General features: G+C 38.2%; 1 pseudogene; it reads left to right on the forward strand.

Annotated features, from left to right (window-relative positions):
- Positions 1–4,322: 4,322 nt before the first annotated feature.
- Positions 4,323–13,548, forward strand: LOC118635523 (annotated as a pseudogene).
- Positions 13,549–14,415: the final 867 nt, after the last annotated feature.

Raw genomic sequence — 14,415 nt, forward strand, 5'->3', positions numbered from 1 at the left:
AACTATATGGCAACAAATTCGACAATCTCAGCGAAATGGACAAATTTCTAGAAACATACAGTCTCCCAAAACTATTCCCGGAAGAGATAGAAAACTTGAACAGACCAATAACAACTAAGGAAATTGAAGAGGTAATCAAGACTCTCCCAGAAAACAAAAGCCCAGGCCCAGATGGTTTCACGGGGGAGTTTTACCGAACATTCAAAAAAGAACTAACACCCATTCTCCTCAAACTATTTCAAAAAATTCAAGAAGAAGGAAGACTTCCAAACACGTTCTATGAGGCCAGCATAATTCTAATTCCAAAACCAGAAAAAGACACTACGAAGAAAGAAAACCACAGACCAATATCCCTGATGAACATAGACGCCAAAATCCTGAACAAAACACTAGCAAATCGAATCCAGCAATACATCGAGAAAATTATTCTCCATGACCAAGTGGGATTCATCCCAGGGATGCAAGGCTGGTACAACATTTGCAAATCAATAAGTGTGATACACCACATAAATAAAATGAAAGATAAAAATCATATGATCATATCAATAGACGTTGAAAAAGCATTCAACAAAATCCAGCACCCATTTCTGATAAAAACGCTCAGCAATCTGGGAATAGAGGGATCATATCTCGACATAATGAAGGCCATATATGAAAGACCTGCAGCCAACATCATACTCAATGGGCAAAAATTAAAAACATTTCCCTTAAGAACAGGAACAAGACAAGGATGCCCACTTTCACCACTCTTATTTAACATAATACTGGAAGTCTTAGCCACAGCAATCAGACAAGAAGAAAAATCAAAATTGGAAAGGAGGAAATAAAACTGTCATTATTTGCAAATGACATGATTCTATACATAAAAAAACCCAAAGACTCCATAAAAAATTTACTAGACTTAATAAAGGAATTTGGCAAAGTAGCAGAATACAAAATTAACATCAAGAAATCGATGGCATTCTTATACACCAATGATAAACCCACAGAAAGAGAAACTAAGAAAACAATCCCATTTACCATTGAGGCAAAAAAATTAAGATAATTAGGAATAAACTTAACGAAAGAAATAAAGGACCTATTCACAGAAAAATACAGGTCATTGAATAAAGAAATAGAGGAAGATATAAAAAAGTGGAAGCACATACCTTGTTCATGAATTGAAAGAATTAACATCATTAAAATGTCCATACTACCCAAAGCAATCTATAGATTCAATGCAATCCTCATCAAAATACCAACGACATATTTCACAGAACTAAAACAAATACTTCAAAAGTTCATTTGGAACCAAAAAAGACCTTGAATAGCTACAGGAATCTTGAAAATGAAGAACAAAGTAGAAGGGATCACATTACCAGATTTCCGGTTATACTACAAAGCCACTGTAATCAAAACAGCCTGGTACTGGCACAAGAACAGGCATATAGACCAGTGGAACAGAACAGAGAACCCAGAAATGGACCCAAGACAATATGCTCAGTTAATATTTGACAAATGGGGCAAGAGCATACAGTGGAGTAAAGACAACCTCTTTAATAAATGGTGCTGGGAAAATTGGACAGCTACATGCAGAAAAATGAAACTAGACCATCAACTTACACCCTACACAAGAATAAACTCAAAATGGATAAAACACTTAAATGTAACTCATGAATCCATAAAAATCCTAGAAGAAACTGTAGGCAACAAAATTTCAGACATCATACGCAGCAGAATTTTCACTGATACATCCCCTAAGGCAACAGAAACAAAGGAGAAAATGAACACATGGGACTACATCAAACTCAAAAGCTTCTGCAAAGCAAAAGATACAATCATCAAAATGGAAAGGCAACCCACTGTATGGGAGAGCATAATTGCCAATGATATATCAGATAAGGGGTTAATTTTCAATATATAGAGAGTGCTCATACAACTCAACAAAAGGAAGACAAACAACAACAAAAAAAATTAAAAAATGGGCAGAGGAACTAAATAGACACCTCTCCAAACAGGTCACACATATGGCTAAGAGACATATGAAGAAATGCTCAACATCACTAATCATCAGAGAGATGCAAATTAAAACAGCAATGAGGTATCACCTCACACCTGTCAGAATGGCCGCCATCAACAAATCATCAAACAACAAGTGTTGGCAAGGGTGTCGAGAAAAGGGGACTCTCGTACACTGCTGGTGGGAATGCAGACTGGGGCAGCACTATGGAAAACAATATGGTGTTACCTGAGAAAATTAAAAACTAAACTGCCATTTGACCCAGTGATCCCACTTCTAGGAATATACCCTAAGAATTCTGAAACACCAATCAGAAAGAATATGTGTACCCCCATGTTTGTAGTAGTACTATTTACAATAGCTAAGATCTGGAAACAGCCCAAATGTCCATCAGTAGACGAATGGCTAAAAAAGCTGTGGTTCATATGCACAATGGAGTAGTATGCAGCTGTAAGAAAGAAAGATCTCTTATCCTTTGAGATGACATGGAGGGACCTGGACAGTATTATTCTAAGTGAAACAAGCCAAACAGAGAAAGACAAGCATCATATGATCTCTCTTATCTGTGGAATATAATGAACATAACAGTCTGAGGAATGGGGTAGTCCCAGAGACATGGAAGTGGGGTACAGACTGACAATCCCCAGAAGAGGGGCTGGGGGGAGATAAACCACAGAACTTATATGCATGTATGCATGAACAATGGACATGGACAACAAAGCTGGGGACAGGGCGGGGAGGGAAGGGTAGGGGGGAGTCAGTGAGGGGAAAAGGAGAAACATCTGAAACAAAAATAAATTAATTAATTTAAATAAACAAATACTGTGAACAAATAAATAAATAAAAACAGTAGGTTTACAAAACTGTTTAAAGAGTATAATGTCATTTTTTAATATCTGTGTCTACATAGATTATATATTCTCTGTAGGTCATGGAGGTTTTTTTTATAACTTTATAATATTATACTTTAGTTTTTGTATAACTCTTTATGTATTTCATGTACCACTTTTTTAATCATAATAAAGCCAATTACCTCATTTCTAGAAGTTTAAACCCCTGGAACTCTTCTCACATCCTAAAATGATTCCTTTTAGAAAACCTACAAGCAAGAAAACTTTTCTGTTCCCCATCACAGAAAACACCTATGTGATTGGTTTTGCTAGAAACATGAGGAAAACATTTACTGTTACACAGTAAAAGGGTTGTTTGATTCTCAGAACTACCCCAGGGGTCATTGCCTCATGGCCTCCAACACCATATCCCCTACCTGTCCAGCTTTTTAATCACCAGTCATCTGAGAGCCTAAAATGATGACAGAGATGACAAAGCACAGCTCTCTAAAGCTCATTGGCCAATCCCATCCAAGGGGGAAAAGGTCAGCCCAGTAATATATACTGTCAAATGAGTTTGAAGAAAGAGGATGCGAGCCCAGGAAAAGTCTCTTTATAAGTGCAGGCAATTAACAGTCACTGCATCACCAGCCTTCTTAAGCAAAAATGTCACATGCTCAGAGCTGGGGACAATCAGAAGCTGCAGAATGTCCTCGCCTGCTGACAGATGAAAATGACTGATGCTGGGGTGCCAGCTGGAAAATCAATTATTCACATCTACTAGGCAACTGCCCCCTACACATCAAACAGCGGCAGGTCGCAGGAAGGGGAGACTGTTGCAGTTTGTTGTTAACATGCACTATCCATTTCTCTGGCCTTGGAGCGCAGCAATAGCAAAATCAATAGGCTGCTCCAAACTCAGAAACAGAGAAGTGGGGCACCAACTGCATCCCAAACACCTAGAAACGTCCTGACAACTCTGTCACAGACAAATGACAAGGAGGAAGATTTCTCATCTCATCACCATTTTCCATATTCTGTCTTCCCAATTTCCCACAGTAATAAGAAAGACAACCCAAAGTTTTGTGTATTCCTAATGATTTGGTAACTTTTGTTGACAGTGGGAAAGTAGATGTTTGCTTTCAAAGGCTCCTTGGCTTTTTTTGTCCTACTCATCACTTGCCTTATATCCTTGTGGCCCAAAAAGTCCTCCTTCAGTATGTGGAGTTGTCTTTTCAAAGGGCAGGACCTAATAAGGTGAAGAAGTTCAGAAAACTCATTTCAGTATTTGCCAAGCATTGTGAAATAAAGAAAACACAGAGCTTGTCTTGTCGAGTCATTTATGTCTAAAATGTATTTTAAGAAAATCTTTATTTGTATGGCTCTAATGTCTGCTGCTCTTTGTAAATAAAAGTTACAGACCACGTCTTCTCAAAATCCTATAGATCTGTTTCGTGGTTGTCCCCAGACTCCAGCCACTGCTTTAGCTCACCATGGATCCCAACTGCTCCTGTGCCACTCGTGGCTCTGCAAATGCAAACACTGCAATGCAAAGACTGCAAATGCACCTCTTGGAAGAAGAGCTGCTGCTCCATGGGCAGTGCCAAGTGTGCCCAAGGCTGTGTCTGCAAAGGAGCATCGAACAAGTGCAACTGCTGTGTGTGACGTGGGGGAGAGCCTGCTCCCAGATGTAAAAAGAACAACATGTTCAAACCTGCATTTTTTTTGTACAACCCTGACCCATTTGCGATTTTTTTTTTCTAAAATACATGAATGATAATAAAAGTTGTTGCCTTAAAAAAAAAAGTTATAGACTTGTGGGGATACAAAATGGCACAGACATTTTGGTAAATAGTCTGGCAGGTTCTTATAAAATTAGGTATACCCTTACCATGTGACCCAGCAATTCCACTCCTAGATGAAATGAAAAGATATGTTCATATAAAAACCTGTGTATGACTATAGCAGCTTTATTCATAATATCCCCAAACTGGAAACAATCAAAACTGCCCTCTACTGGGAGATAGGAAATGGGTAAACACACTGTGGTACACAAATAGAATGGAGGACAGGTCAGTAATAGAATGAAACAACTACTGAGATATGCAAAAATATAGATGGATTTCATAAGTATTTTGTTAAGTGAATAAACCCAGACTCAAAAGCCACATACTGTATGATTTCATTATAATTACTTTCTGGATACAGCAAAACTGTAAGGATGGAACACAGATCAGTGGTTGACAGGGATTGCAAGTGGAGGAGGGGCAGCTGGGCGGAGTTATTTAGAGTGATGGAACTGCTTTGTGTCTTGACTGTGATGCAGGTTATATGACCGCATGTTTGTCAAAACCCACACCACATCACCCTGGCTGGTTTTGCTCAGTGGTTAGAGCATCAGCCTGTGGTCCAGAGAGACCCGGGTTTGGTTCCCGCTAAGGGCATGTACCTTGGTTGCAGTTTGTCCCCAGCCCTAGTAGGTCATGCGGGTGGCAGCCACTCGATGTGTCCTTTTCACGTCGATATTTCTCTCCCTCCCACTCTATCTGAACAAAAAAATGGAAAAATGTCCTCGAGTGAGGACAAAAAAAAAAAAAACTCACACCACAAGAGTGTGTTTACTGTATATAAAATGTACCTTAAATTTTTTTAATTGAAAAAAAAATAGGGAGGTAAGAGAACTCAAAGAATTTCTCTACAGGAATAAACCACTTTGTCTCCCATTTTAATACATTTACCTACTGTTTCACTATCCTTGCTTATGCCACATTCTCTCCTGTGACATCCAGGCTAAAGTTGCAATGCAATTTAGATCTGTAGCAGACAGGACTCTCCGGAGCATATCCCTCCTTGAAAGGCTCTAGTACCATGGACAGAAGCACTATCCAAGGCCAGTCCACATTAAAAAATGCATTCATGGCTGCTCCAGTCTCAACGCCTTTCCCCAAAAAACTTCCTAAAAAAATTGAATCAAACAAGCATTAATGTCACCTAGAGCACTAGACAAAAAGAATCAGGAGTCCTAGGTAGAGATTTACCAAATCTGCCACCAATTCACAATGTGATCTTAATAAAACATGTTGCTTCATGTTTATATCTGTCATGGTCTCAGCAGAAAAAAATGTTGTGAAGTAGCTCGAGAGTCTTTCAAAAGTGTCAGGAAGAGAAAGGGGGTTAATAAGGAGAGTTGAAACACCCAAACATTATCAATAATGAGAACCTGTTTCCACCCTTAGTCCTGAAGATGCAAGAAGATGAGGTGATGGGTGTTACAGGGACCCAGTGAGATAAGATGCTGTGAAGCAGTAGCTTTCCTGACATGAGCTGTGGTCATGAGAGAATGACCCAAAGGCAAAATCACATCCCAAAGCTTGGAAACATCATTTTTCTTTTCCCCTCCCAATTTCCTACTGGTGCTTCCCATTGGCTAAATCCAACAGGCCAGCCAGAAAGGGAACTTAAGTGATGTGGGTCTTGGTGGTCAGCCTCTAAGATTCAAGTCAGGACAGAGAGGGACAGAGAATCCTAGAAAGAGTGAAATGTAAGTTCAATTTTTAATTTTTTTAAATTTTTAATGTTTGTAACAGCACTATTTACAATAGCTAAGATCTGGAAACAGCCCAAGTGTCCATCAGTAGACGAATGGATAAAAAAGTAGTGGTACATATACACAACGGAGTACTATGCAGCTGTAAGAAAGAAAGATCTCTTATCCTTTGAGACTACATGGAGGGACCTGGAAAGTATCATTCTAAGTGAAACAAGCCAAACAGAGAAAGACAAGTATCATATGATCTCACTTATTTGTAGAATATAATGAACATAACAGTCTGAGGAATGGGGTAGTCCCAGAGACATGGAAGTGGGGTACAGACGAGTGGCTGGTGGGGGAGAGATAAACCACAGAATTTATATGCATGTATGCATGAACAGTGGACATGGACAACAAACTGGGGACAGGGCAGGGAGGGGGGAATCAGTGGGGGGGAAAGGAGAAACATCTGTAACAAAAATAAATTAATTAATTTAAAAAATTTTTGAGGTGACATTGGTGAATAAAATTATACAGGTTTCAAACGTAAAAAAAAAAAGAGTGAAATGGACAGAGCACACTGAGAATAACATGGACTTCATTATTTACTAAAGTCGTGTAGTTTGACAACTTCTAAAATGCTTGATGTGTAAACAGTCTATGAATCTACCTGATGGTCAACTTTTAAAGCCCCCCTCCATGTTCCCTAGGAACCATGCTTTCACATAAAATAATTCATATTTCCTCAAGAACGCAACTACTTTCAGCCATTGGGCTAAAACTAGTTTTTCATCTAGCCTAATTGAATTTTACCCAGTCAATGGGATGGTCAATATCCTCAGGCAAGCAGAAGCTTTTTAGAAAAAGTCTCAGTTGCCTATCAAAACTTTGACTAAGATGCTTAAAAGGAACAAGTGTATGACTAAATCCTGGCTTTATCAGTTAAAGAGTCAAAGATCCTACAGATTTGTTCTAGAAAAGGGTATAGCCATCTGGTATGGCTTTCTTCCTCTTCTACCATTTCAGGATATAGAATAATAATTATAGATTTGAATATAATGTAGACATGAAGCAGAAATAATCTGAAATCCTCCTTAAATTTTTAAAATTTATTTTTTACCCTGTATGTCTGTCCTGACTCCATAACTCTGTAAGGGGCTATAAGTCTCTATATATTTATATAAAGTTCCAGAACTGAAACACAAACTACATGGAAAACTAGGTCACTTGAAGATAAACAGTCTATTTTCAGTCCTTAGAGCACTGCTTTACACTTATGAGACCTGCCTTACTTTGATATTTTTTCCACAATCCCCCAAATGACACTATTCTTCCCTTAAACTCGGAAAACTTTTTATTTCTGTGTATGTTTCCAGCTTCAAGGGTAATAACAACCACTCTGCAATATGAGAAAGACAACTATAAAAGGAGGCAAGCTAAGCATGGCCTTAAGCAGTATAACCTATGTTGTGCACCTAAATCCACAAACTCTATTCAGTGAGGCATGGGGCTTGCCACCCAACAAATCATAAGCCCCACAGCTCCCCCACTGAAGTATCAGCATTGGTCTTGTCCAGGGAATTCCTTGAGAGGGTGTGAGTGGTACTGAGGCTATTCCCACTCTGTCAAAACCCTAATGCTCTTCATTCATCAGGCGCTGAGTTGTTCAACTGATGCTTAAGTGTAACAATGCATTAAGCAGGTCATCTGGGGCTCCCAAATTGAAAGAAAGGGGCTAAGTAGCATGTGAATTGGTGACACCTTTCCAATTTAGGGTCTTCTCCCAATTTAAAGACTGCCAGAATCTATTCCCAGGAAAGTCAGACAACCGGTGCCTGGGTTTGAGCTACAGTGATTTTCTGAGCAGTCCCATATAAGGTGACTGACCACCTGGCTAATTTGCCCCACAATGTGAAGGTAGAGGCCCCTGGTAGTGTTCTAAGTGCTGCACTAAGCTGAGTCTCGATGTTACACAGGAGTAACTAGTTCTGACCCACCTTCAAGGTCCAAGGCAACAGTACAAAATAGACTCTTCTTAGAAAGTTTTTTCTTTCTGAATCACCTTTCCTTCCATCTCTATTCCCTATCCTGTCCTCATAAAAAGCCATGCTTTTTCCTCTGTTTCCTATCCTGCCCTGATTATGATCTGTGACTCTCCAAAGCCCCAATCTGCAGAATACCCCTAAGAGGCTACCCTTCCCCCAAAGAGTCCCTCAATCCAAAAGTTATTTCACCCTTCTATATTATATTCATATCTACATTTATTATTCTATATCCTGAGATGGTAGATGAGGAAGAAAGCCCTGCCAGATTATAGTACCCTTGATAAATTTAATATTCTCAAGAAATATCTGAATTTTGAGATGGCAATTCTTAAACAAAAATAATGTCACACTCAAAGAAAAGAACTAGGAATGGGCCTCTCCATTTTCAATTATCTTTGCCCCTTTAAGCTGTCCAGTGTGAAGACAGCAGAGAGGCAGGGGACTATCTATTATTTCTGACTTCCTTTCCCAAAGGGAAAAATAACTTCTGATCTGGCCTCCTCCAGAAAGAGGAATGAAGAAAGAAACACCTCTCCCTTCTTCTGGAAGCCACTACCTACTTTCTGATACCCAATTTCTACCTTATAAATAAGGTTTATAATGAGGTCATTAAATCTATTTTAACAATTTATATTAAAATATCCCTTCTGGAAATAAGTTTATCAAATGTTTATCACATATCCCTAACCTCCAAATTTATGCCACTAATTACATAATTTTAAATTACTGATTTTTAATTAACCTCTCTAACTTGGGGAATCTTAACTCTTGCAATTATCCTAGCTTTCAGTTTACTCCATATAATCTATCTTAATACATTTTTGGAAGTAAATAAGCTATGAGTAAATGCCAATAAAATACATTTTAAAGACCTCTGTAGATGACAAATAGAATTTTTGTGATTCTAGCAACCAGCACGGAGTTAAATATTCATGTAGAAGTAAGATATTAACTCATGTGCTGTAAGAGGACCCAGGGCCAAATAAGTTAATGTATCAATCAGATTTTAGCAACTTGCTCTGCAGAATTGGACTCACTAGCTTTTACAACAACTCACACATATTAAATAAAATGGCCTTTGGAAAGCTTCTTTCCCCCATTAAACTGTCAACTTTCTTCAAAGATGCCTCCATCTAAAGTGGTTTCTCAGCTTCCCAACTGACTCCATCCTGCTCCTACCGACATTATCAGAATGTGGGAAGACCATCGTAGATCACTTCTTCTTGTGTTGGGTGCTTTTTGAAAAAGGGAGCAAGACTGGCAAACAGCAACTGAAAAATCCATTAAATTAATCTATCAACAAAATGCAGAATAAGCTTGAAAAATAATGAGACCATTACTGAATGAGGCAGATGGCTTGGCAACCCTAAAAGACTAACATCAAACAAACATTCATTTCAGTCTTCATCTAGCTTTGCTAAATTAGTATGTGAATTCAAACATTTGTCTTTCTATATTTCTTTCCCAGTGATGGGAACTATGTGAGTAAGGACCACTAGCAAGAGGAGGAGGAAATGCTAGCCAAAGAAGATGGCACTTATAAGTCATACTGACACTAAGCCTTATGGGGGTATAATAGAAGCTATTGGAGACCTTCCATCTATACCTCAAAGGCATAAGGACATATGTGAGTTCTTCTTTCATGTGTAATTATCCATAATTATTGCCCCAAAGTTTTTCAAACTTTGCCACGACATTCTATGTGCATTGCAGTAGAATCCTTGCCATACTATTGGTGGGTTGATCTTCAATAATATGCATACTCACAAGCAGGAAAGAGATTTTTTTACCTTCTCTGAAAGTTCACAGAGAGGTGGGGATTAATGGAAGAAAATTTCTTTCTAATCTCCTATATTAAATGAGAAATACAGTCTTATTAAAAAAAATACAGCCTTCAAAGAGTTTACTATTTAGAAATATCAGACCTTAGTCTATGCAAACACTATACTGAAGGGGTGTGTGTGTGTGTGTGTGTGTGTGTGTGTGTGTGTGTGTGTCAAGACTCACTTAGATTTTCTACTCAAAAATTAAAATTTCAACACACTGAATATTTATAGAAGACCATAAAAGAAAATTAGCAGTTAAAAAAGGAAGCCACTACAAAGAAAAGGATTTGCCATTCATTCTGAAAAAGTCCACGATAATCTCTCTTTTAAATGACTCACTATGAGAATAAAAGATGTTCAAAATGCATCAACAGAATATGTGAACAGGATTAAAGTCAAATTAAAAAGACCAGCTTTATTCTCTTTTTAGGCTGTCAGTCAAAAGTATTCCTGTGGTACTGGGAGAAAAATTTACCTCTCTAGTCATCTCACAGAACTCATAACCCTAATGAGAAGAAATATGATGATTCATAAGCATAAAATGTTGACACATGATGGAATGTTATCTTCAATGAAGAAGTACTCCCAGTTGGACAAGAACTGAACTACTTGCAAAAGGGAGAAAGGCATTGCAACCTTTCTTCCCAGGATCCAAGTTGGCTCTGTGTGCTAGAATCTAGGCCAAAAAACCTCAAAGACTCACCCAAGTATATATATTATAGTCCAAGAGGAAAAATTTCCTAGAAGGAAATACACGAAAATGTTAATTTACAGTAAATGCCCTTGGGTAGGTCATGGATAAGTCATTGTCAACTTTCTGCAGTTTCCATGTTATTATAGTGAGCATCTACAAACTTTGTCATGGGAAAAAAAAGACTTTGCACATTTTCAAAATGGTGAGATAAATTATAGAGATAATTCTTTAAATTGTTTTGCATATTTGCTAATTAGGTAAATTAGGCCAGGTCTAAGGCTCTCACATGAAACACTCTTTTCCCAGTATCACTAAAACTGCTATTTCTCATCCTTTAAAAATTCATATGATCTGTCAAACCAAGAAATTGTTTTCCTATTTTAACTTTTAAAATGTCTAAAAAATCTTTTGCATATAGAGTTATTAGTCAACGCCTAAAATTACAAAGAGTTTTCTTGCGCTAGCTGTTTTTCTTAGAACATAGAACCAATCAAGGAGGAGTTAATAGATAAAAGGTTTTTCCTCTAGATACCAATTGTGTTACGTCGATTATAATGTAAAATTCAAGTGTATAGAAATTCACTTGACAGCTACTAAACAAGACAGCATGAACAAGAGGAATCTAATATATACTAATTTCAGCAGAGAAAATAAATGTTTGTGGGAGGGGGGAGTTTAAAGTGGCATTTAAATGTAAGTACTATTGTAAGTATTATTTCACTGTAAGTTCCCACTGTGCTTCATACAATGCTCTGCACACAGTAAATAGTCAAGTGGTTTAGTGGAAAGAACACTGTATTAGAAGTCAAGAGGCCTGGATTCTCGCTCCAGCTTCACCACGATGTAATTAGCTAACTTTTCATATATCATTTTATCCATTTCCTCATTAACAAAACAGGAATTGAATTTACCTCACCTGCCTCAGGGGTCTGGGCAAAGATAATGAGAGAATGAACATTTTATTTAAATTATAAAGCATTTTTTGGTTGACTAATTTACCCCCTTTATATAATCTTGATATAAAAAGTAAAACTTTGTTATAGAATCAATCTCATCGTTACTAGAATCCCCCAAGATCAACAATAATCAAATTCTACCTGCTTCTATAAATCCATTTCAGGATATGAAGTGGCTGGGTATTAATAAAGCATCAAATATATTTGAAGGGCTGCTCTCCAAGTTATTTGAAATTCTTACTTAATATAATAAAAAGCATTTCCTCTTTCAGAATCAAGTCACACTTGTGTAGGTTTTTGTCAACTGGTACACCTCAGAGGACCAAGCCAGAACTTTGTTTCTTTAGCCAGAAATTTATAACCTCTCTGCAGAAAGTTACAACCCTTTCCTTGCCTTACAGAAGAGTGATGCTGGAAAATCATAATGCATTTTTATTTCTACCTAGAGGGACATAAGGACACTGAAAAGACTTATGGACTGATGGTCAAATATGCTAGTAATGCCAAAGCTTTGCAGATGCTCAGAACATACCAAACCAGACAAAGCTGGTTGACCTTACTCCAGCAGTCAGCAGTTTCTCTGTCAAGGGCCAGAGAGTAAGTATTTAAGGCCTTGCAGGCCATGTGGCAACTGTCACAACTACTTAACTCTGCTGTTGTAATGTGCAAGCAGCCATAGGCAAAACATAAAGAAAAACAACAACAGATATTCCAATAAAACTTAATGGAGATGGAAATTTAAATTTCACATATTATGAAAATGTTCATATATTATGAAAAATTATTCTTCTTTGTATTTTTTTCAATCATTTCAAAATAGAAAAACCTTTCTTAGCTTGCAAACTGTACAAAAATAGTCCACAAACTGGATTTGGCCCAGGGACTATAGTTTGCTGACCCCTGTTTTAGACAAAGAAATAGCAGATTCCCCAGAAGCAAATCCTAAGACAAGAATCAGTGCACAAGTAATTAATTAAGGAAGACCTGCCATGGGAAACCAATCAAGGAGAGGAGAAAGCAGGGAATAGGGAAGGAAGAGAAACTGTAGGAGTTAACCAGCAAGCCCTGGCTGGTTTGGCTCAGAGGTTAGAGCATTGGCCCGCGGACCAGAGAGTCCCAGGTTCAGTTCCCACTAAGAGCATGTACCTCGGTTGCAGTTTGTCCCTGGCCCCAGTTGGGGTCATGTGGGTGGCAACCACTCGATGTGTCTCTCTCACATCGATGTTTCTCCCTCTCTCTTTCTCCCTCTCTCCCTCCTGCTCTATCTGAAAATAAATGCAAAAATGTCTTCCGGTGAGGATTAAAAAAAAAAAGGAATTAGCTAGCAAGATGTTCCCCAATGGTTCCAACTTTCTGGTATTCACACCCTTGTGTGGTCCTCTACCACAAGGTACCAGACTTGGTCTATGGACAACAGAACATGACAGAAGTGATGCTATGTCATTTCCAAGATTAAGTTATAAAAGACTGTCACTTTTGCCTTGGGTACATCTCCCTCTTCTTCCTCTCCCTAGCTCTAGAAGGATGCAGCGTCCATGTCTTCAAGACACTCAAGCAACCCTGTGTAAAGACCTACATGGCAAGGAATTGGGGTCTCCAGCCAACAGCCATGTCAGTGAACTTGAAAGCAGCTGCTCTACCTTCATATGACTGCAGCCCCAACTAACAGCTCAGCAACAACTTCATGAGCAACCCTGAGCCAGAACCACCTAGCTAAGCCACTCCCAGATTCCTGACCCTCAGAAACTGTGTGATCAAACATTTTTGTTGTTTTAAGATGCTAAGTGTTGTAGTAATCTGTCATACAGTAATTGGAATTCCAAAACCAAGCAAGGAGGTGGTCTCTGGCATAGTTCCATAGTCGCTTCAGCCTGATCCTGCAGGGATGACCTGGAGTTTAAGTTCCTTCTCAGAGTTTCTCTGACCTGAGAGACAAGTACGAGTCACTGCAGGGGGAACATCAGGTATTGTTTACCAGGAAAATCAAGTATTGCTGCCTTTAGATAACCCAGTATGAAGACAATCAATAAAATCACTTTGCCAGTTATAGATGTTAAAATAAATGATGGAAAACAGTATGAAACTCTTTGCATGGCCACAGATATCATCTTTCTCTGCAACGGTATCTAGCCTCTAAATTCCTGAGTAAACGTAGGACCATATTATAAAGTTTATAATAAATTATTTAATAAATCAAATAACTCTTAAACTAAAGACCTGTTCCCAAACCAGTATTAAAACTTTTATATCACCCTTGGAATTTTTTAATGAAAACTGAAATAGTCATCATCTCTATATCTTAAATATCTTTACTCATCTCTGCAAATGATCCCACTTTTCTTCTAATTTATAAGGAACTCAAACTGGACTAAATAACCCAGCACAACTGTAATCTTGCCAACCATTGATCGTATCAGGGCCTGGCTGTTTTAACCTGCTACAATGGCAAAATGAAAATAGCACAGACTTAGCACAGCTCGACAGTTGAGCCACAAAGCTGACAGTACATGGCACTGGTAGGTCAAAGCTTTGG

Source organism: Molossus molossus, unplaced genomic scaffold (assembly GCF_014108415.1).
Source record: "Molossus molossus isolate mMolMol1 unplaced genomic scaffold, mMolMol1.p scaffold_m16_p_2, whole genome shotgun sequence".
Lineage (NCBI taxonomy): Eukaryota > Metazoa > Chordata > Mammalia > Chiroptera > Molossidae > Molossus > Molossus molossus.